The following is a 23,087-nucleotide window of genomic DNA, read 5'->3' as shown; positions in this document are numbered from 1 at the left end:
ACCTCACTTATCCTATCTTTGGCCTCTGTTATTCTACTGTTGGTTCACACCAGAGTGTTTTTGATCTCATTTATTGCATTATTCATTATATATTGACTCTTTTTCATTTCTTCTAGGTCCTTGTTAAACCTTTCTTGCATCTTTCAATCCTTGTCTCCAGGCTATTTATTTGTAACTCCATTTTGTTTTCAAGATTTAGGATCATTTTCACTATCATTATTCAGAATTCTTTATCAGGTAGATTCCCTATCTCTTCCTCTTTTGTTTGGTTTGGTGGGCATTTATCCTGTTCCTTTACCTGCTGGGTATTTCTCTGCCTTTTCATCTTGTTTATATTACTGTGTTTGGGGTGGCTTTTCCATATTCTGGCAGTTTGTGATTCCTCTTTATTGTGGAGGTTCTTCACTGTGTGTGGGTTTGGATGGGTGGCTTGTCAAGGTTTCCTGGGTAGGGGAGCTTGTGTCAGTGTTCTGGTGGATGGAGCTGGATTTCTTCTCTCTGGAGTGCAAGGGAGTGTCCAGTAATGAGTTTTGAGATGTCAATAGTTTCGGTGTGACTTTGGGTAGCCTGTATATTGAAGCTCAAGGCTATGTTCCTGTGTTGCTGGAGAATTTGTGTGGTATGTTTTGCTCTGGAACTTGTTGGCCCTTGGGTGGTGCTTGGTTTCAGTGTAGGTATGGAGGCATTTGATGAGCTCCTATCGTTTAATGTTCCCTGGATTCAGGAGTTCTCTGGTGTTCTCAGGATTTGGACTTAAGCCTCCTGACTCTGGTTTTCAGTCTTATTCTTACAGTAGCCTCAAGACATGCATCTATACAGCACCAATGATAAAATATTTAGGTTAAAGATGAAAAGTTTCTCCAAATTGAGGGACACCAGGAGAGGTACACAGAGTTACATGGAGAAGAGAAGAGGGAAGAGGGAGATAGGGGTGACCAGGAGGAGAAGAGAGGGAATCAAAAGAGGAGAGAGCAAGCTAGCCAGTAATCACTTCCCTATGTGCTCTCCACAGTCTGGATCCCTCAGAGATGTTCATGGTGTTACACAGAGAATAGAAGATGGAGGAATGAGACAGAGGTGGCCAGGAGGATAAAAGGGGGACTCAAAAGGAGAGAGACAGATCTAGCCAGTAATCAGTTCCCTAAGTGTTCTCCACATCCCAGAAGACACAAAGAGAAACAGAGTTGGGTAGAGAAGAGAAGGGGGAGGGAGGAGATAGAGGTGACCTGGTGGAGAAAAAGGAGAGTCCAAAGGGGAGAGAGCAGTCAAGCCAGTAATCTCGCTCCCAAGTCAAAATGGGTACTGAAGATTGGGTTCTTAAAGGTACAAAATTGATAAGAAATACCAAAAACAAAGATTAAAAATCTAGAGTAGAGGTTGGATTCTCAGAAATACAATATTAAAGAAAAAAACAAAGTCACAAAAATTATAAAATTATATATGTGTGTGTGTGTGTGTGTGTATATATATATATATATAAGGTTTGTTTTAAACAATAGTGTCTTTTTTTGCAAAATAATACTAGGTTATAAAATGAAAATTAAAGGAGTAATACAGGACTTAATTTTTTTTAATTTAAAAACTGATAATGGTAAAAATATATCTAGGAATTTCTCTGGTGTTGTGGACAGTGTGGGGTCAGTTCATTTTTAGGTAGTTCCTTAATCCGGCTTATACTTCTCATGACCTATAGGCCCCTTCCTATGTAGTTGGTGCTAACTACAGGGTTTTAATATATTGCACCTATCACTTCCAAAGCGGTTCCCTCGGTTTGTTTTAGCTTCTTCTGTTTGCTGGTCTCTTCAGTGTCTAATTTCTGTCCTGACCCAAGGGGGTGGTGGTGGTCACTTTTTTAGGCTCACTTGTTCAGTTGTGCTGTGGAGAGGGAGGAACACTGCGAAAAAAAAAAAATATATCACTGGCATGTGTGGGGAGTGCTCGCAGTGTCTTGGCCACACTGGGTTTGCCCCCACTTACTGCATGTGTGCTTTCCCAGTCTATACTGCTTAGGCTTTAGGTTGCTTTGCCAGGAACTGTCTGAGTCTGTTCCTGAGCTGTATGCAGTTCCCAGGTCTAAGCCACTCAGGTTCAGGTTGTCGGTTACTCCAGAGGCAAAGACTTGGTTGGGCCTGCGTTTTGTGCTCTTCCCAGTTCCAAGCAGCTATGGTGACCAGGTGCTTGGTAAGCGCAGTCACCCGAGGTGAGGGCTGCAACTTATCACCTCCCCCGTCAGTTGTTGTTCAGTTTTCTGGGTGTACAACCAGCACACATTCTAGGTGTACCGTGCGTCTCTTCTGGGGAGCTGATCTCTGGCTGTGACCCTCCTGGCAGATTTCAACCATCCAGAATCCCAAGAAGTCTTGGTTAGTAATGAAGCCTGCTTGAAGTTTGGTAGAGGATGCCTCTCTGGGGCTGCAATTGCCCCCTTCCAGCTCTGGCTGCCCTTGCCTGCCTGTCTCCGGTGGGGGATGGGCCGGTCCACAGCCAGTTAGCTCTGCTCAGTCCTTTGTTCTGTGAGCGGGCCTGGTGGTGTCTTAGGTTAGGGCTTTTCTCGGGATAGCTATCCCACAGTCTGGGTTGCTGTCTCAAGTTAGTTCCCTCAGATTGCCCTCGGAGCATTCATGCCTGGTTCTTACCCTAAGCAATTCAGCCTGTGCCTCCCTGTCTGGCCCCTGCTTGCTAGTGGATGCAAGGATCTTTACTGCTTCTCTGCTGGGAGTTACCATTAGGCACGCAATCTGTGCGTTTTAAATATTTATTCATTTTTCCTCCTGGTTATGTTGCCCTCTGAGGTTCCAAGGCTCACCACAGACTCGCCAGTGAGAATGTTTCCTGGTGTGTGGGAACTTCTCTTTTTTAGGACTCCCTTCCTAGATGGATCTCCATCCCTACCTCTTTTGTCTTTCTTTTTATCTTTTATATTTTTTCCTACCTCCTTTCGAAGACAATGGGCTGCCTTTCTCCTTGCCTGATGTCCTCTGCCAGCATTCAGAAGTTGTTTTGTGGAATTTACTCAGCGTTCAAATGTTCTTTTGTTTTCATTTATGTATTTGGTTGTGCTGCATCTTGTGCCCTGTGGGATCTTTGATCTTCCTTGTAGAATGTGGGATCTTTAGCTATGGCATGTGAACTCTTAGTTGAGATGTATCTAGTTTCTGGGCCAGGGCCTTCTGCATTGGGAGTGAAGAGTTTTAGCCACTGGACCACCAGGGAAGTCCCTATTTATTTATTTTACAAGAAGTCAGTTTATTATTAACAGAAGTGCCATGCCACGGTTCAGCTGTTCAATGATGCCATCAAGGATCTAGGTTCTTTCTAACATTTTCTTCCTTAATGTGTGGTGTCTACATCCTCATGTTCATCCCTTCATGATCACAAGATTGCTGTCATGGCTCCAAGCAGTAGAATTATATTTAAGGCAGAAAAAAGAAGGAAGGTTACATTGTGTGTCTTAGGAAAACAAAGCCTTTCAAAAGGCCACCAGCAAATATATCATGGCCGTAACTGGAACACATGGCCATCTCTCTAGATGCAAGCGAAGCCAAGAAAGTATCTGGTTCTTCAGTTTCAGAAAGGGAGATGACAAGGGAGAAGGGGGGGTTTGGAGTAGTAAATGCCAGAAGAAAAAGCCAAAGAATGGTAAAATAAAGCAGTTGCCTCTAGAAAGCAGTAGGAAGGAGTCAGACAGGATATCACTGGGGTTTGTTATGAGATCTTTAGCATTATTTTTTTAACTATGTAAAGTATTAATATTACTTTGATGAAAATAAAAACTTAGAAATAAAATATTATGGTTTCTATGAAAGAAAAACTTTTGAAAAAAGCTGGTAGTTGCTGTCTCCAGAGAAAAGGACATCAATTAGCCTTAGAAGCTAACTAACCAGAATTGGCTCTTTATTGGACTAAGGTATCTTGGGTGTCTACCCACTGATCTGACAGAAAATTGTGCCATCACTATTAACCTAAATGGGACTGCTGGAAACCAGTACAGCACTGTGTAGCAGTTACATGGGTTAACTGTGGTTAGACAGTCATGGTGCAATTTCCTGTCTGCCATTTATTAGCTTTGTGACCCTGTGCAATGGACACCTAGGAACCTCACTTTCATTCTTTATGAAATGAAGGTAACTCAAGGGCCTGGTACTGAATAAGCACTTGGCAAATGTTATCCTCTGTGATACAAATGTTAAACTTTCTGAGCAGTGACATAATTTGGGTGTATTTTAACAGTATTATACTTCTACTGAGTTAGTTTTTCATCATATTCATGGGCTTCGACTGGACTGTCCCTGAAAATTATTATTTGTTCCTGAGAGATGTATGTGCATAGCCTTTGCTCACAGAAGACATTTAATATGAACCACCAAGAAATGTTCAGGCTTGGATTGCTGCTGGCTCCTGTTGGAAGAAAGATGGCAAAAAGGAACTAATCTGGATTATTATTTCCACTACCAAGAACTTCCAGATGTACAAGCTGGATTTGGCAAAGGCAGAGGAACCAGAGATCAAATTGTCAACATCCGTTGGATCATAGAAAAAGCAAGGGAATTTCAGAAAGACATTACTTCTCCTTCTTTGACTACACTAAAGCCTTTGACTATGTGGATCACAACAAACTGTGGAAAATTCTTAAAGAGATGGGAATACCAGACCACCTTATCTGCCTCTTGAGAAACCTGTATGCAAGTCAAGAAGCAGCAGTTAGAACCAGACATGAAACAATAGACAGATTCCAAATCGGGAAAGGAGTAGTCAAGGCTGTATATTGTCACCCTGCTAATTTGATATGCTAATTTGATATGCAGAGTACATTATGCAAAATGCTGGGCTGGATGAATCACAAGCTGGAATCAAGACTACCAGGAGAAATATCAACAACCTCAGATATGCAGATGATACTACCCTAATGGCAGAAAGTGAAGAGGAACTAAAGAGTCTCTTGATGAAGGTGAAAGAGAAGAGTGAAAAAGCTGGCTTAAAACTCAGCCTTCAGAAAACTAAAATCATGGCATCTGGTCCCATCACTTCATGGCAAATCAATGGGGAAACCCTGGAAACAGTGACAGACTTTATTTTTGGGGGCTCCAAAATCACTGCAGATGGTGACTGCAGCCATGAAATTAAAAGATGCTTCCTTCTTGAAAGAAAAGCAATGACAAACCTAGACAGCATATTAAAAAGCAGAGACATCATCTTGTTGACAAAGGTCTGTATAGTCAAAGCTATGGTTTTTCCAGTTCAGCTCAGTTCAGTCGCTCAGTCGTGTCTGACTTTTTGCGACCCCATGAATTGCAGCACGCCAGGCCTCCCTGTCCATCACCAACTCCCGGAGTTCACTGAGACTCACGTCCATCGAGTCAGTGATGCCATCCAGCCATCTCATCCTCTGTCGTCCCCTTCTCCTCCTGCCCCCAATCCCTCCCAGCATCAGAGTCTTTTCCAGTGAGTCAACTCTTTGCATGAGGTGGGCAAGGTACTGGAGTTTCAGCTTTAGTATCATTCCTTCCAAAGAAATCCCAGGGCTGATCTTCAGAATGGACTGGTTGGATCTCCTTGCAGTCCAAGGGACTCTCAAGAGTCTTCTCCAACACCACAGTTCAAAAGCATCAATTCTTCGGCACTCAGTCTTCTTCACAGTCCAACTCTCACATCCATACATGACCACAGGAAAAACCATAGCCTTGACTAGATGGACCTTTGTTGACAAAGTAATGTCTCTGCTTTTGAATATGCTATCTAGGTTGGTCATAACTTTCCTTCCAAGGAGTAAGCGTCTTTTAAATTCATGGCTGCAGTCACCATCTGCAGTGATTTTGGAGCCCAAAAAAATAAAGTCTGACACTGTTTCCCCATCTACTTCCAGTAGTCATGTACAAATGTGAGAGTTAGATCAGAAAGAAGGCTGAGTGTCAAATAATTGATGTTTTTGAACTGTGGTGCTAGAGAAGACTCATGAGAGTCTCTTGGATAGCAAGGAGGTCAAAACAATAAATCCTAAAGGAAATCAATCCTGAATATTCATTGGAAGTACTGATGCTGAAGCTGAAGTTTCAACAGTTTGGCCTCCTGATGCAAAGAGTTCAATCATTGGAAAAGCCCCTGATTCTGGGAAAGATTCAGGGCAGGAGGAGAATGGAGGGACAGAGGATGAGATGGTTAGATGGCATCCATTCAATGGACATGAGTTTGGGCAAACTCAGGGAGATAATGAAGGACAGGGAGGCCTGGTGTGCTGCAGTCCATGGAATCGCAAAAAGTTGGACACAACTCAGTGACTGAACAACAACAACAACATATATTGTTATTTAACATTAAAAACAATCCACTCTGTGAAATGTGCTGCTGACTACCGCAATTGCCTTGTGTAGGTCACATGGATCAGGTCACCACTGTGGGAAGTAGGTGTGAGAATGTTCCAGAAAGAAAAAGGATATGGGGAGTGCTATGCTGGTGCAGGAAGTACAGTTCATCTGGGAGTGGCAAAAAGAACAATGACCTGCTCTGTGATATCAAGGTGAGAGCTGGAGATCTGGACTCCAGCTAGGGAGCATATGGCCAAAAACCATCCAGTTAGTGGATAATAATAATCTTTGCCACACATGATACCAGACTAGAGGGCTAAAAAGAGTGATAGCCAGTAAGTGGGCCTCTTCAGAGGAACACGGCTGACATTCTTGTGGATGGTATCTGGTATCCATTTAAATTTTTTATTTCTGGCCTCGTAATTTTCTTCTGTTATCCTTAAAGTTCCAGTAAAGTTTTGTTAAGCACATATACAGAGAAGAAAAGCATGCTATGGAAAAAGTACCTTTGAAGAATAAAGAAGGGTGCTTAGAAATTTAAAACAATTCCTAAAATAATAAACTTTATAGAGGGTAATGTCAAGAAAATGTTTCAGAATGTATAATAAAAAACAATCAAAAAAATGGTATACTTTCAGTTTCTGGTCTGTCATGTAAGGAGATTGAAAGTTGTCACTCCATACAAGAAAAAGGCTGAATAAAGCGAAAATTAACAACTCTTTTTAGATCTATAACAGAACTGTGGCCATAGGGAAAATGTCTACCTCCCAAATTGAGGAGATACCCCAACAAGTAAAGAAAATCACAGCTTACTGGAGCACAAGCCAGGAGCAAAAATCTCCATAAGAAATAGTGCCAGGGTGGGAAAACCCAAAGAGTAATTGATGAATTACTAGAGGTTTAGAGTGGAAAAATTTGAAAAATTAAAAGTTCCAAGGAGGCCTATAGTTGGTGGTCTCCGGCACTTTCCTGAGTTTCACTTCCAGGCACTCTACCAGATTCTCATAGTGAAAACTGAGGAAAAATCATCTCCTGCATCTGGTAGGGAGAGTGGATTAATGGTCATTTAAAATAAGCCCAAAGTGTTGTGTTCTAAATAAGGCCTGCTTTTCTTAATTTAAAATTTTTAATTGGAGTATAGTTGCTTTACAATGTTGTACTAATTTCTACTGGGCAGCAAAGTGAATCAGTTATATATATATATGCATGAGTGTGTGTGTGTGCACACTCTTTTTTAGATTTACTTATCATTTAGGTCACAGAGCATTTAGTAGTTTTCTGTTATACAGTAAGTTCTCATTAGTTATCCATTTTATATATAGTGGTGTACATATATAAATCCCAATCTCCCAAGACTTCCATAGCAGTCCAGTGGTTAAGACACTATGCTTCCACTGCAGGGGGTGTGGGTTCTATCCGTGGTGAGAGAACTAAGATCTTGCATGCTGTATGGCATAACCAATTCCAGCTCCACACGCGAAAACAAAAAAAAAGGTCTGCTCTTAAAGTGAACCATTTTACCACAGTCTAAGTGATTAGAGTTTTATCAGACAGTAACTGAACTGGAGGAATAAAAATACCCACTTCCAGGCTTTTCTAGCCTCCTCTATCACCTAATAGGGGAAAAAACAGTGAGAAGCACGTTTCAAATTCACAGTCTAGGGGCTCAGTTGACCAACATAGAGGTTTCATTATAGGACTATAGAACAATTCTTCTCCCCTGACACCTTAGCCCAGCAGGGCTTCTATATAATAACAGAGTAATAAAACATAAAGAATTGTTTATATCAGATGTATTTTAAGAAGAGATCTCAAGGGAAACCCAAAGACAAAATGGGAGACAAAAACAAGGACTGTAGAGGAAATTTTAGCTTTTGACATGTATAGCTACAGGAAACCCTATAAGCATAGTTTGATTCTAGCCAGATAAACACAATACCTCACATTAAAGGCTTATGTATCTCAGTTAATTTTACACAGTGCATTATGTCTGGCTTTCAGACATAAAAATTAAAAGGCATACTAAGAGACAAAAACACATTTTGAAGAGGCAGAGCAAACATCAGAACCAGAATCAGATATAACAGATGTGTTATTATCAGAATGAAATTTTTCGACTGAAACTTTTAATATTTTTATTACATTTAATACTTGATGTAGATGTGATTTTTAATTCAATAAGTACCTATTGAGCTTTTGCTGTATGCACACCACTGTTAAAGTCCTCCTTATTTTTAAAAAATATTTTTAAAGTATATTCTTGTTGGTTATGTGCACATGTAAATCCCAAACCCCCAATCTATCCCTTCCTCCCACCCCCTGGTAACCATAAGTTCCTTATCTAAGTCTGTGAGTCTGTTTATTTTATAAATAAGTTCATTTATATAATTTTTTTGATTCCACATATAAGTAGTATCATGTGATATTTGTCTTTCTCTGACTTTCTTTGTTTGGTATGATTATCTCCAGGTCCATCCACTTTACTGCAAATAACATTATTTCATTCTTTTTATTTATCATTTTTTAACTTTCTTTTTAAAATGTTATTATTGGAGTATAATTGCTTTACAATGTTGTATTAAATTCTGCTGTAAAACAAAGTGAATCATCTATATGTATGTGTATATATATATATATCTCCTCCTTCTTGAACCTACCTTCCACCCCCTTTCCACACTCTAAATGATCAGAGAGCATGGAGTTGAGCTCCCTGTGTTATAAAGCAGCTTCCCACTGCTGCTGCTACTGCTGCTAAGTCACTTCAGTCGTGTCCAACTCTGTGCGACCCCACAGACGGCAGCCCACGAGGCTCCCCCGTCCCTGGGATTCCCCAGGCAAGAACACTGGAGTGGGTTGCCATTTCCTTCTCCAAAGCATGAAAGTGAAAAGTGAAAGTGAAGTCACTCAGTCGTGCCTGACTCTTAGCGACCCCATGGACTGCAGCCTACCAGGCTCCTCTGTCCATGAGATTTTCCAGGCAAGAATACTGGAGTGGGTTGCCATTGCCTTCTCCAACAGCTTCCCAATAGCTATCTATTTTACACATGGTGGTATATATATGTCAATGCTTCTCTCTCAATTCGTTCCACCCTCTCCTTCTCCTGCAATGTCCAGAAGTCTATTCTCTATATCTGTGTCTTTATTCCTGGCCTGTAAATAGGTTTATCTGTAGCATTTTCCTAGATTCCATATATATGTGTTAATATATGAAATTTATCTCTTTCTGACTTAATTCACTCTGTATGACAGGCTCTAGGTTGATTCACCTCACTACAACTAACTCAAATGTGTTCTTTTTTATGGCTAAGTAATAGTTTATTGTATATTTGTTCCACAATTTCTTTATCCTTTCATCTGTCAATGGGCATCTAAGTTGCTTCCATGTCCTAGCTACTGTAAATCTTGCTGTAACAAACGTTGAGGCACATGTGTCTTTTTCTTTTTTTTTTTTCTATGTCTTTTGATTGGAGTATTTAATACATTTACATTTATGGTAATTATTGATATATATGTTCCTATTGGCATTTTCTTAACTGTTTTAGGTTGTTTTCATAGATCTTTTCCTTCTCTTGTGTTTCCTACCTAGAGAAGTTCCTTTAACATTTGTCATAAAGTTGGCTTGGTGGTGCTGAGTTCTCTGCTTTTGCTTTTGATTCCTCTGCCAAATCTTTTTTTTATTTTATTTATTTTTTTTGCATACTATATTTTTATTTGTCAAATATGGCAATTCACAGACGGTTAAATATGGTTTCAGCACAATTTCAATCAATATTTTTTTTTCAACTGCTGAAATTATATTTAAAGAACCAAATAATGTTTTCTCTTTTCAGTTCTACGTATAAATGTCTTGTGATTTCTTGCTGCGATTTCTTATGATAAAACAAATGAACTTTGAATCCAATAGGATTATTTTTAAGTCGATTATTTCCAAATAATGAGAAGTCCTAATGTACATTTTTTTTTTTTTTTTTTTTTTTTTTTCCATGCGCTTGAGAAAAGGTGAAATTCATTGTTTTGGGATGAAATGTCCTATAGCTATCAATTATGTCTAACTGGTCTATTGTATCGTTTAAAGTTTGTGTTTCCTTGTTAATTTTCTGTTTAGTTGATCTATCCATAGGTGTGAGTGGGGTATTAAAGTCTCCCACATTTATTGTGTTATTGTTAATTTCTCCTTTCATACTTGTTAGCATTTGTCTTACATACTGCGGTGCTCCCATGTTGGTGCATATATATTTATAATTGTTATATCTTCTTCTTGGATTGATCCTTTGATCATTATGTAGTGACCTTCTTTGTCTCTTTTCACAGCCTTTGTTTTAAAGTCTAATTTATCTGATACGAGTATTGTGACTCCTGCTTTCTTTTGGTCCCTATTTGCATGGAAAATCTTTTTCCAGCCCTTCACTTTCAGTCTGTATGTGTCCCCTGTTTTGAGGTGGGTCTCTTGTAGACAACATATGTAGGGGTCTTGTTTTTGTATCCATTCAGCCAGTCTTTGTCTTTTGGTTGGGGCATTCAACCCATTTACGTTTAAGGTAATTACTGATAAGTATGATCCCGTTGCCATTTACTTTATTGTTTTGGGTTTGAGTTTATACACCGTTTTTGTGTTTCCTGTCTAGAGAATATCCTTTAGTATTTGTTGGAGAGCTGGTCTTTTTCAATTATGGTTTTCTCCAGATATATGCCCAGGAGTGGGATTCCTGCACCACATAGTAGCTCTATTTTTAGTGTTTTAGGGAATCTGCATACTGTTCTCCAACGTGGCTGTAACAATTTACATTGCCATTGTGTAGGGGAGGGCTTACTTTTCTCCACACCCTCTCCAGAGTTTATCATTTGTAGATTTTTTGATGATGGCCATTCCAAATGGTTGTGAGGTGATATCTCATTGTAGTTTTGATTTGCATTTCTCTAATAATTAGTGATGTTGAGTATCTTTTCATGTGCCTCTTGTCCACTTGTATGTCTTCTCTGGAGCAATGTCTATTTATATCTTCTGCCTATTTATTGATTGGGCTGTTTGTGTTTTGGATATTAAGCCACATGAGCTGTTTATACATTTTGGAGACTAATTGTCAACCACATCATTTGAGAATATACTATTTCTCCCACTCTGTGGGTCGTCTTTTAGTTTTGTTTGTTGTTTCCTTTTTGTGCAAAAGCTTTTGAGTTTAATTAGGTCCCATTTCTTTATTTTTGTCTTTATTTCCTTTAGGAGAAAAATTAAAAAGATACTGCCATGATTTATGTCAAAGTGTCTTCTGCCTATACTTTCTGTTAAATTTTTATGGTACCAGTCTTACATTTAGAACTTTAATCCATTTTGAGTTTATTTTTGTGTTAGGTGTTAAAGAATGTTCTAGTTTCATTTTTTACATGTAGTTGTCCAGTTTTCCAAACACTCTTTGTTGAAGATACTGTCTTTTTTCCATTGCATATTCTTCCCTCTTTTGTTGTAGACAAATTGACCATAGATGTGTCGGTTTTTTCTGGGCTTTCTATCCTGTTCCATTGATCTATATTTCTGTTTTTGTGCCAGTACCATGTTTTGGTGTCATCAAAACCAGTCATGTTTTGATGACTATAGCTTTGAAGTATAGTCGTAAGTCAGGGACCCTGATTCCTTCAGCTTAGTTTTCCTTTCTCAAGATTATTTTGGTTATTTGGGGTCTTCTATTTCTCCATACAAGCTTTAAGATTTTTTGATCTAGTTTGGTGAAAAATTACCTTGGTAATTTGATAGGGGTTTCATTGAATATGTAGATTTCCTTGGGTAGTATAGTCATTTTAGCAATATTGACTCTTCCAATTGAAGAACATGGTATGTCTTTCCACCTGTTTTGTGCCTTCTTTGATTTCTTTCATCAGTATCTTATGGTTTTCAGAGTACAGATCTTTTGTAGGTTTATTCCTAGGTATTTTATTTTTTTGATATGATGGTAAATGGGATTGTTTCTTGAATTTCTCTTTCTGATCTTCAGATTTCTGCCTAAGAATTTTGCATCTTGCAGATTTACTTCAGCAATTGAGTTATCAATTTTTTATTGGTTTGTCTTTATATTTTGAAGTTTCTTGTTATGGTGATATGCATTTCTATTGATAATCTTTTTTAGTTATCTTTTTTATTACCACTTTTAGAACTTAAAATCTGATATTCTGGTGAGCTCTGTTTCATTATTTTGTCTTTCAGGATATTTTTCTTAATCTTTTAACTGGGAGTAGTTCCTCTGGCTTTTCATTTTATTTAACCTTCTCTGTGTCTATGAATTCTGGAGAAATATGCATCTACTCTCTTCTTTTTTAAATTGGAATACAGTTGATTTACAATCTTGTGTTAGTTTCTGTTGTACAGAAAAGTGAATCAGTTATATATATCCACTTTTTAAAAAAAAGATTGTCTGCCCATATAGGCATATTGCAGAGTATTGAGGGGAAGTGCTATAGAGTAGGTCCTTATTAGTTATCTATTTTATATATAGCAGTGTGTATATGTCAACTCCAATATTCCAATTTATTCCTTCACTTGCCCCCAGGTAACCACACCTTTGTTTTTTATATCTGTGATTCTATTTATGTTTTGCAAATAAGTTCATTTGTATCTTTTTTTTTTTAGAATCCACATGTGAGCGATATCATATGATATTTGTCTCTCTCTATCTGACTTCTTCATCAGTATGACAATATCTAGGTCCATTCATGGAGAAGGCAATGGCACCCCACTCCAGTACTCTTGCCTGGAAAATACCATGGGTGGAGGAGCCTGGTAAGCTCCAGTCCATGGGGTTGCTAAGAGTAGGGCACGACTGAGCGACTTCACTTTCACTGTTCACTTTCATGCATTGGAGAAGGAAATGGCAACCCACTTCACTATTCTTGCCTGGAGAATCCTGGGGACAGAGGAGCCTAGTGGGCTGCCATCTATGGGGTCTCACAGAGTCGGACACGACTGAAGCGACTTAGCAGCAGCAGCAACAGGTCCATTCATGTTGCTACAAATGGCATTATTTCATTCTTTTTTGTGGCTCAGTAATATTTAATTAATATTTTGCTAATAATACTTACCTTCTTTTGAGAAAGCTGGCTTGAAACTCAACATCAAAAAAATTTCAGATCATGGCATCCAGTCCCATTGCTTCATGGCAAATAGAAAGGGGGAAAGTGGAAGCATGATAGATTTTGTTTTCTTTGTTCCAAAATCACTGCAGACAGTGACTACAGCCATGAAATTAAAAGACACCTGGTCCTTGGAAGGAAAGTTATGACAAACATAGACAGCGTATTAAAAAGCATAGACATCATTTTGCCAACAAAGGTCTGTATAGTCAAAGCTATGGTTTTTCCAGTAGTCATGCCTGGATGTGAGAGTTGGACCATAAAGAAGGCCAGCCCTGAAGAATTGATGCTTTCAAACTGTGGTGCTAGAGAAGACTCTTGAGAGTCCTCTGGACTACAAGGAGATCAAACCAGTCAACCCTAAAGGAAATCAACCCTGAATATTCATTGGAAGAATTGATGCTGAAGCTGAAGCTCCAATACTCTGGTTAGGTTGTGTGAAGAACTGCCTCATTGGAAAAGCCCCTGATGCTGGGAAAGATTGAAGGCATAAGGAGAATGGGGTAGCAGAGAGTGAGATGGTCAGATAGCATCACCAACTCAATGCACATGAATTTGAGCAAACTCTGGTAGATAGTGGAGACAAAGGAGCCTGGTGTGCCACAGTCTATGGGGTCACATAGAGTCAGACATTACTTAGAAACTGAATACCATCAACAACAACATTTCATTGTAGATAAGTACATTTTCTTTATCTGCTCATCTGTCATGGTCATCTAGGTTGCTTCCATTTCTTCAATATTGTAAACAGTGCTGTTATGAACAGTGGGGTGCATGTATCCTTTCAAATTTTGGTTTTCTCTGGTGTAGTATTGCTGGATCATATAGTAGTTCTATTTTTAGTGTTTTAAGGAAATTTCATACTATTCTCCATAGTGGCTGAAGAAATTTACATTCCCAACAGCAATGTAGGATGACTCCCTTTTCTCCACACTCTCTCCAGAATTTATTGATTGTAGACTTTTTAAATTAAACTTTTTATTTTGTATTGGAGTATAGCAGATTAACAATGTTGTGATAGTTTCAGGTGAACAGCGAAGAGACTCAGGCATACATATATATGTATCCATTCTGCCCCAAACACCCTCTCAACCAGACTTCCACATAATATTTAGCAGAATTCCCTGTGCTATAGAGTAGCCCTTTGTTGGTTATATTTTAAATACAGCAGTGTGCACCTGTCTATCCCAAACTCCCTAACTATCCCTTCCCACCATGCTTCCCTGCAGCAACCAAGAGTTCATTCTCTAAGTCTGTGAGTTTGTTTCTGTTTTGTAAATAAGTTCATTTGTATCATGTCTTTTATATTTTGCATATAAGGGATGTCATATGATGTTTCTGCTCCTCTGTTTGACTTACTTCACTCAGTATGACAGTGTCTAGGTCCATGGGTCCATCTTCTTTATCTATTTCTCTGTTTATGGACATTTAGGTTGCTTCTGTGTTGTGGCTATTGTAAACAGTACTACAGTGATTACTGAGGTGCATGTATCCTTTCGGGCCTATTTTTCTCCAGATATATGCCCAGAAGTGGCATTGCAAGGTTATGCGGTAGCTCTATTTTCAGTTTTAAAGGAACATCCATACTGCTCTCCATAGTGGCTGTACCAATGTACATTTCCACCCACCAACAGTGTAGGAGGGTTCCCTTCTCTCCACCATTTATTGTTTGTGAATTTTTTGATGATAGCCATTTTGACTGGTGTGAAGTGATATCTCATTGTAGTTTTGATTTGCATTTCTCTTGTAATTACAGATGTGGAGCAACTTTTCATGTGCCTCTTAGCCTTCTGTATGTCTTCTTTGAAGAAAAGTCTACTTCAGTCTTCTGCTCAGTTATGGACTGGGTTTTTGTTTTGATGATGTTGAGCTTCATGAGCTGTTTGTAGATTTTGTAGAATAATCCCTTTTTGGTCACATCATTTGCAAATATTTTCTCCCAGTCTGTGGGTTGTCTTTTAGTTTTGTTTATTGTTCCCTTGCTGTAAAACTTTCGAGTTTAAGTATGTCCCATTTGCTTATTTTTCTTTTTATATCCATTATTCGAGGAGATAAATAAAAAAATTTGTCTTTGCAATTTATGTCAAAGAGTGTTCTGCCTATGTTTTCCTCTAGGAGTTTTATAGTGTCTGGTCTCACATTTAGATTTTTAATTCATTTGAGTTTATTTTTGTGTATGGTGTTAAAAAATGATCTAATATCATTTTTTTTAACATGTAGGCTGTCTAGTTTTACCAGGACCATTTGTTGAAAAGACTGTCTTTGCAACATTGTGTAGTCTTGCCTCCTTTGTCATAGTTTGACCATAGTTGAATGGGATTATTATTTCTGGGATTTCTATCCTGTTCTATTGATCTAGGTTTCTATTTTTGTTTAAGTAACATGCTGTTTTGATGACTATAGCTTTGTAGTACAGTCTGAAGTCTGAATTCCTCCAGCTCCATTTTTCTTTCTCGAGATTACTTTCATTATTCAGGGTATTTTGTGTCTCCATACAAATTTTATTAATAAGATTTTTTGTTTTAGTTCTGTGAAAATGCACTTGGTAGTTTGATAGAGATTCCATGGAATATGTAGATTTCCTTGAATAGTATTGTCATTTTGACAATATTGATTCTTCTGATCCATGAACATAGTATGGCCATCTCATGCGAAGAGTTGACTCACTGGAAAAGACTCTGATGCTGGGAGGGATGGGGGCAGGAGGAGAAGGGGACGACAGAGGATGAGATGGCTGGATGGCATCACTGACTCAATGGACGTGAGTCTGAGTGAACTACGGGAGTTGGTGATGGATAGAGAGGCCTGGCGTGCTGCGATTCATGGGGTTGCAAAGAGTAGGACACGACTGAGCGACTGATCTGATCTGATCTGATGTCTTTCCATCTTTTTGTGTCTTCTTTGATTTTTCATCAGTGTCTTATAGTTTTCAGAGTACAGGTCTTTTGTCTCCTTGCTGTGCTAAGTTGCTTCAGTCATGTCCAGTTCCTCATGACCCTTGGACTGTAGTCTGCTAGACTTCTCTGTCCTGGGATTCTCCAGGCAAGAACACTGGAGTGGTTTGCCATTTCCTCCTCCAGGGGATCTTCCAGACCCAGGGATTGATCCCACATCTCTTAAGTCTCCAGCGTTGGTAGCCGGGTTATCATTAATGCCACCTTTGTCTCCTTAGGTAGATTTATTCCTTTTTTATTTTTTGATGCAATGATAAATGGAATTGTTTCTTGAGTTTCTATTTCTGATCTTGTGTTGTAAGTGTATAGGAATGTAACCGATTTCTGTGTGTTAATTTTGTAACCTGCAACCTTACCAAATTCATTGATGAGCTCTACTAGTTTACTGGTAGCATCTTTAGGATTTTCTAGTATAGTATCATATTATCTGCAAGCAGTGACAATTTAACTTCTTTTCCAGTTTTCCCAGTTCTTTTCCATTGCAGAAACTGCCTGCAAGAGACATGGGTTTGATCCTTGTGTCAGGAAGATCCCCTGGAGAAGGGAATGGCAATCCACTCCAGTATTCTTGCCTGAAGAATTCCATGGACAGAGAAGCCTGGTGGGCTACAGTCCATAGGGTTGCAAAGAGTCAGACACAACTGAGCCACTAACACTTTCACTCTCCAGTTTGGATTCCCCCGCCTTTTTTTTTTCTTCTCTAATTGCTGTAGCTAGGACTTCCAAAACTGTGTTGAATAAAAGTGATGAGAGTGGACATCCTTGTCTTGTTCCTGATCTTAGAGGAAATATTTTCAGCTTTTCATCATTGAGTATGATGTTAGCTGTAGGTTTGTCATATATGGCCTTTATTATGTTGAAGTATATTCCCTCTATGTCCACTTTCTGAAGAGGTTTTTTTTTAATCATAAATTGGTGTTGAGTTTTACCAAAAGATTTTTCTGCATACATTGAGATGATCATATGGTTTTTGTTCTTCAATTTGTTGATGTGGTATATCACACTGATTGATTTGTTGTTATTGAAAAATCCTTGCATCCCTGGGATAAATCCCAATTAATCATGGTGTGTGATCCTTTTAACATACTGTTGGATTCTAATTTCTAGCATTTTGTTGAGAATTTTGTATCTATGTTCATCAGTGATATGGGCCTATAATTTTCTTTTTTGTAGTATCTTTGTCTGGTTGTGGTATCAAGGTAATGTTGGCCTCATAGAATGAGTTTGAGAGTATTCCTTCTTCTGCAGTTTTTGGGAAGAGTTTCACAAGGATAGGTGTTTTAGCTTTTCTCTAAATGTTTGATAGAATTTGCCTGTTAAGCCATCAGGTCCTAAACTTTTGTTTGTTTGAAATTTTTAGATCACAGTCTCAATTTCAGTGCTTGTTATTGGTCTGTTCATATTTTCTATTTCTTCCTGGTTAAGTCTTGGGAGATTATACCTTTCTAAGAATTTGTCTATTTCTTCTAGAATGTCCATTTTATTGGCATACAGTTGCTTGTAGTGATCTGTTATGGTCATTTGTATTTCTGTGGTGTCAGTTGTAATTTTTCCTTTTTCATTTCTAATTTTATTGGTTTGAGTCCTCTGTCTTTTTTCTTGATGTGTCTGGCTAAAAGGTTTATCATTTTTTAAATCATTACAAAGAAACAATTTTTAGTTTAATTGGTCTTTGCTATTGTTTTTGTATTTCATTTATTTCTACTCAGTTCTTTATGATTTCTTTCCTTCTACTAACTTTAGGTTTTGTTTGTTCTTCTTTCTCTTATTGTCTTAGGCATAAGGTTAGGCTTTTAGTTGTGATTTTTCTTGTTTCCTGAGGTAAGATTGTATTGCTATAAACTTCCCTATTAAAACCGCTTTACTGCATCTCATAGGTTTTGGATCATTGTCCTTTCATTTTAATTTGTCTCTAGGTGTTTCTTGATATCCTCTTTGATTTCTTCAGTGATCCATTGGTTGTTTAGTAGCATATTGTTTAGCTGCTATGTTTGTGATTTTTAAATAGTTTTCTCTTGTATTTTATTTTTAAACTCATATTATAATCAGAAAAGTGCTTGATATGATTTCAGTTTTCTTGAATTTACCAAGGGTTTCTTTGTGGCCCAGCAGGTGGTCAATTCTGAAGAATGTTCGATGTGCATTTAAGAGGATGTAGCCTGATGCTTTTGGATGGAATGCTCCATAAATATCAATTAAGTCCATCTGGTCTAAAGTGTCATATAAGGCCTGCATTTTCTTATTAGTTTTCTGTCTGAATGAGCAGTCCATTGGTGAATGTGAGATGTTAAAATCTCTCACCATTATTGTGTTACTGTTGATTTCTGCCTTTATGGCTGTTAGTATTCCTTACATATTTAGTAGTTCCTATATTGGGGGTATGTATATATATATATATACACATATACATATATATACACACACACACACACACACACACACAATGCTATATATTCTTTGATTGATCCCTTGATCATTATGTAGTGTCCTACATTGTCACTTAGTCTTTGTTTTAAAGTCTATTTTGTCGGATATGAGTATTGCTACTCTGACTTTCTTTTGATTTTCATTTGCATGAAATACCTTCTTCTATCCCCTCACTTTTGGAGAATGGCATGGCAACCCACTCCAGTATTCTTGCCTGGAGAATCCCATAGACGGAAGAGCCTGGAGGGCTAGAGTTTACTGAGTTGCAAAAAGTCAGACATTACTGAAGTAACTTAGCATGCATGCATGCATCCCCTCACTTTTAATCTGTATGTGTTCCTAGGACTGAGGTGGGTTTCCTGTAGATAGCATACGTACAGCTTTGTTTTGCAGCCACTCAGCCAGTCTATTTCTTTTGGTTGGTGCATTTTATCCATTTACTTTAAAGGTAATTATCAATATGGATGTTTCTATTACTATTTTCCTAATTGTTTGTGTTTGCTTTTGCATGTCTTTTCCTTCTCTTGTGTTTCCTGCCTAGAGAAGTTCTTTAGCAATTATCAAAAGGCTTGTTTGAAGTGAAGTGAAGTGACGTTGCTCAGTTGTGTCTGACTCTTTGTGATCCCATGGACTGTAGCCTACCAGGCTCCTCTGTCCATGGGATTTTCCAGGCAAGAGTACCGGGGTGGGTTGTCATTTCCTTCTCCAGGGGGATCTTCTCAATCCAGGGGTTGAACCCAGGTCTCCCGCATTGCAGGCAGATGCTTTTACGAGGGAAGCACAAGGCTTGTTTGGTCATGCTGAATTCTCTTAACCTTTGCTTGTCTGTAAAGCTTTTGACTTCTCCAGCAAATCTGAATTGGTTGTAGTTTTTTCTCTTTCATCACTTTAAATTGTGCCATTTAATAAATATAATAATATAAATATAAATATAAATATAAATCACTTTATATTGTGCCATTCCCTTCTAGCTTGCAGATTTTCTGCTGAGAAATCAGCTGATAACCTTTTGGGAGTTCCCTTGTACATTATTTGTTGTTTTCCCCTTGTTGCTTTTAATAATTTTTCTTTCTCTTTAATTTTTGTCAATTTATTACTATGTGTCTTGGCAGGTTCTTCCTTGGGTTTATCTTGGTTGGGACTTTCTGAACTTCCTGGACTCGGTTGAGTGTTTCCCTTCCCATGTTAGGGAAGTTTTCAGCTATTATCTCTTCAAATATATTCTCAAGCCCTTTGTCTCTCTCTTCTCCTCCTGGACCTTCTATAATGTGGATGTCAGTACATTTAATGTTGTCTCTTAGGCTGTTTTCATTTCTTTTCATTCCTTTTTCTTTATTTTATTATGCAGCAGTGAAATCTACCTTTTTGTATTCCAGGTCACTTATTCATTCTTCTGCCTCAATTATTCTACTATTGATTCCTTCTAGTGTATTTTTTCATTTCAGTTATTGTATTATTCATCTCTGTTTGTTTTTTCATTCTTCTAAGTCTTTATTAAACATCTCTTTCATCTTCTCCATCTTTGCCTCCATCTTTCTCTAAGATTTTGGATCAGCTTCATTATCATTATCTTGAATCTTTTTTCTGGTAGATTGACTATCACCACTTTATTTAGTTGTTTTTCTGGGGTTTTATCTTTTTCCTTCAACTGAGACATAATACTCTGCCTTTTTATTTTGATTAACTTTCTTCAATTGTGGGTTTTGTATTGGAGGCTTCAGGAATGTAGTTCTTCTTGCTTCTGCTGTCTACCCTTTGGTGGATGAGCCTATATAAGAGCTTGTACTTCCTGATGGAAGGGGCTGGTGGTGGGTAGGGCTGTGGCCAGTAAAACTTTAATCCACTTGTTCACTGATGAGTGGGGCTGTGCTCCCTCCCTGTTAGTTGTTTCACTTGAGGCAACCCAGCTGTGGATTCTCCAGGCTCTATGGTAGGACTAATGGCAACAACTTCCAGGAGAACTCAGGTGCTTTCTAGGACTGGTGCTGCCAGTGCCTTTGTCCCTGCAGTGATCCACTGCCAACCCACACATCTACAGGGGATCCTCCAACACTAACAAGCAGGCCTAGTTCAGTTTTCTGTGGGGCCACTGCTCCTTTCCCCTGGGACCTGGTGCACACAAGATTTTGTATGTGTCCTCCAAGAGTGGAGCCTCTCTTTTCCCATGTCCTGTGGAAGTCCTGCAATCAAATCTCGCTGTCATTCAAAGTCAAATTCCCTGGGGATTCCTACTCTCTCAGCCAAATTTCCCAGGCTGGGAAGCCTAGTGTGGGGCTTAGAACCATCACAACAGTGGGAGAACCTCTGTGATATAGTTGTTCTCCAGTTTGTGCATCCCTCACCTGGCAAGAATGGGATTTGATTTTATCATGGTTGTGCTTCTCCTACTGTCTTGTTATGGCTTCTCCTTTGTCTTTGGACATGGGGTATCACTTTTGGTGGGTTCCAGTGTCCTCCTGTCAACAGCTGTTGAGCAGTTAGTTGTCATTTTGGTTTTCTTGCAGGAGAAGGTGAGCACACATCCTTCTATTCCACCAACTTGAACCAATTTCCTTTTGTAGACTTTTTGATGATGGCCATTCTTGGGTGATACCTGATTGTAGTTTTGTTTTTTGTTTTATTTTGTATTGGGAACTAGCTGATTAGGGATCCACTTGCTAATGCAGGAGATGCACCACATGCAAGTTCAATCCCTGGGTTGAGGAGATCCCCTGAAGGAGGAAATGGCAACCCACTCTAATATTCTTGCCTGGAAAATCTCATGGATGGAAGAGCCTGGAAGGCTACAGTCCTTAAAAGTCAGACACAATTGAGCAACTGAGCATACCAAAGGGTAAACACTTTTAAAATTTTTTAGAGTTTTACTTCTTTTCCAATTTGGATTCCTTTTATTTCTTTTTCTGCTCTGATTGCTGTGGCCAAAACTTTCAAAACTATGTTGAATAGTAGTGGAGTAAGTGGGCACCCTTGTCTTGTTCCTGACTTTAGGAGAAATGCTTTCAATTTTTCACCATTGAGGATAATGTTTGCTGTGGGTTTGTCATATATAGTGTTTATTATGTTGAAGTATGTTCCTTCTATTCCTGCTTTCTGGAGAGTTTTTATCATAAATGGATGTTGAATTTTGTCAAAGGCTTTCTCTGCATCTATTGAGATAACCATATGGCTTTTATTTTTCAATTTGTTAATGTGGTGTATTACATTGATTGATTTGCAGATATTGAAGAATCCTTGCATCCCTGGGATAAAGCCCACTTGGTCATGGTGTACGATCTTTTTAATGTGTTGTTGGATTCTGATTGCTAGAATTTTGTTAAGGATTTTTGCATCTATATTCATCAGTGATATTGGCGTGTAGTTTTCTTTTTTGTGGCATCTTTGTCAGGTTTTGGTATTAGGGGGATGGTGGCCTCATAGAATGAGTTTGGAAGTTTACCTTCCTCTGCAATTTTCTGGAAGAGTTTGAGCAGGATAGGTGTTAGCTCTTCTCTAAATTTTTGGTAGAATTCAGCTGTGAAGCTATCTGGACCTGGGCTTTTGTTTGCTGGAACATTTCTGATTACAGTTTCAATTTCCATGCTTGTGATGGGTCTGTTAAGGTTTTCTATGTCTTCCTGGTTCAGTTTTGGAAAGTTGTACTTTTCTAAGAATTTGTCCATTTCTTCCAAGTTGTCCATTTTATTGGCATATAATTGCTGATAGTAGTCTGTTATGATCCTTTGTATTTCTGTGTTGTCTGTTATGATCTTTCCATTTTTATTTCTAATTTTATTGATTTGATTTTTCTCCCTTTGTTTCTTGATGAGTCTGGCTAATGGTTTGTCAATTTTATTTATGTTCTCAAAGAACCAGCTTTTGGCTTTGTTGATTTTTGCTATGTCTCTTTTGTTTCTTTTGCATTTATTTCTGCCCTAATTTTTAAGATTTCTTTTCTTCTACTAACCCTCGGGTTCTTCATTCCTTCCTTTTCTAGTTGCTTTAGGCAACTCCTGCAGCTCAATTCCAGAAAAATAAATGACCCAATCAAAAAATGCCCCAAAGAACTAAATAGACATTTCTCCAAAGAAGACATACAGATGGCTAACAAACACATGAAAAGATGCTCAACATCACTCATTATCAGAGAAATGTAAATCAAAACCACAATGAGGTACCATTTCACGCCAGTCAGAATCCAAAAGTCTACAAGCAATAAATGCTGGAGAGGGTGTGGAGAAAAGGGAACCCTCTTACACTGTTGGTGGGAATGCAAACTAGTACAGCCACTATGGAGAACCGTGTGGAG

This window comes from Bos mutus, chromosome X (genome assembly GCF_027580195.1).
Source record: "Bos mutus isolate GX-2022 chromosome X, NWIPB_WYAK_1.1, whole genome shotgun sequence".
Lineage (NCBI taxonomy): Eukaryota > Metazoa > Chordata > Mammalia > Artiodactyla > Bovidae > Bos > Bos mutus.
This window is presented reverse-complemented; position numbering follows the sequence as displayed.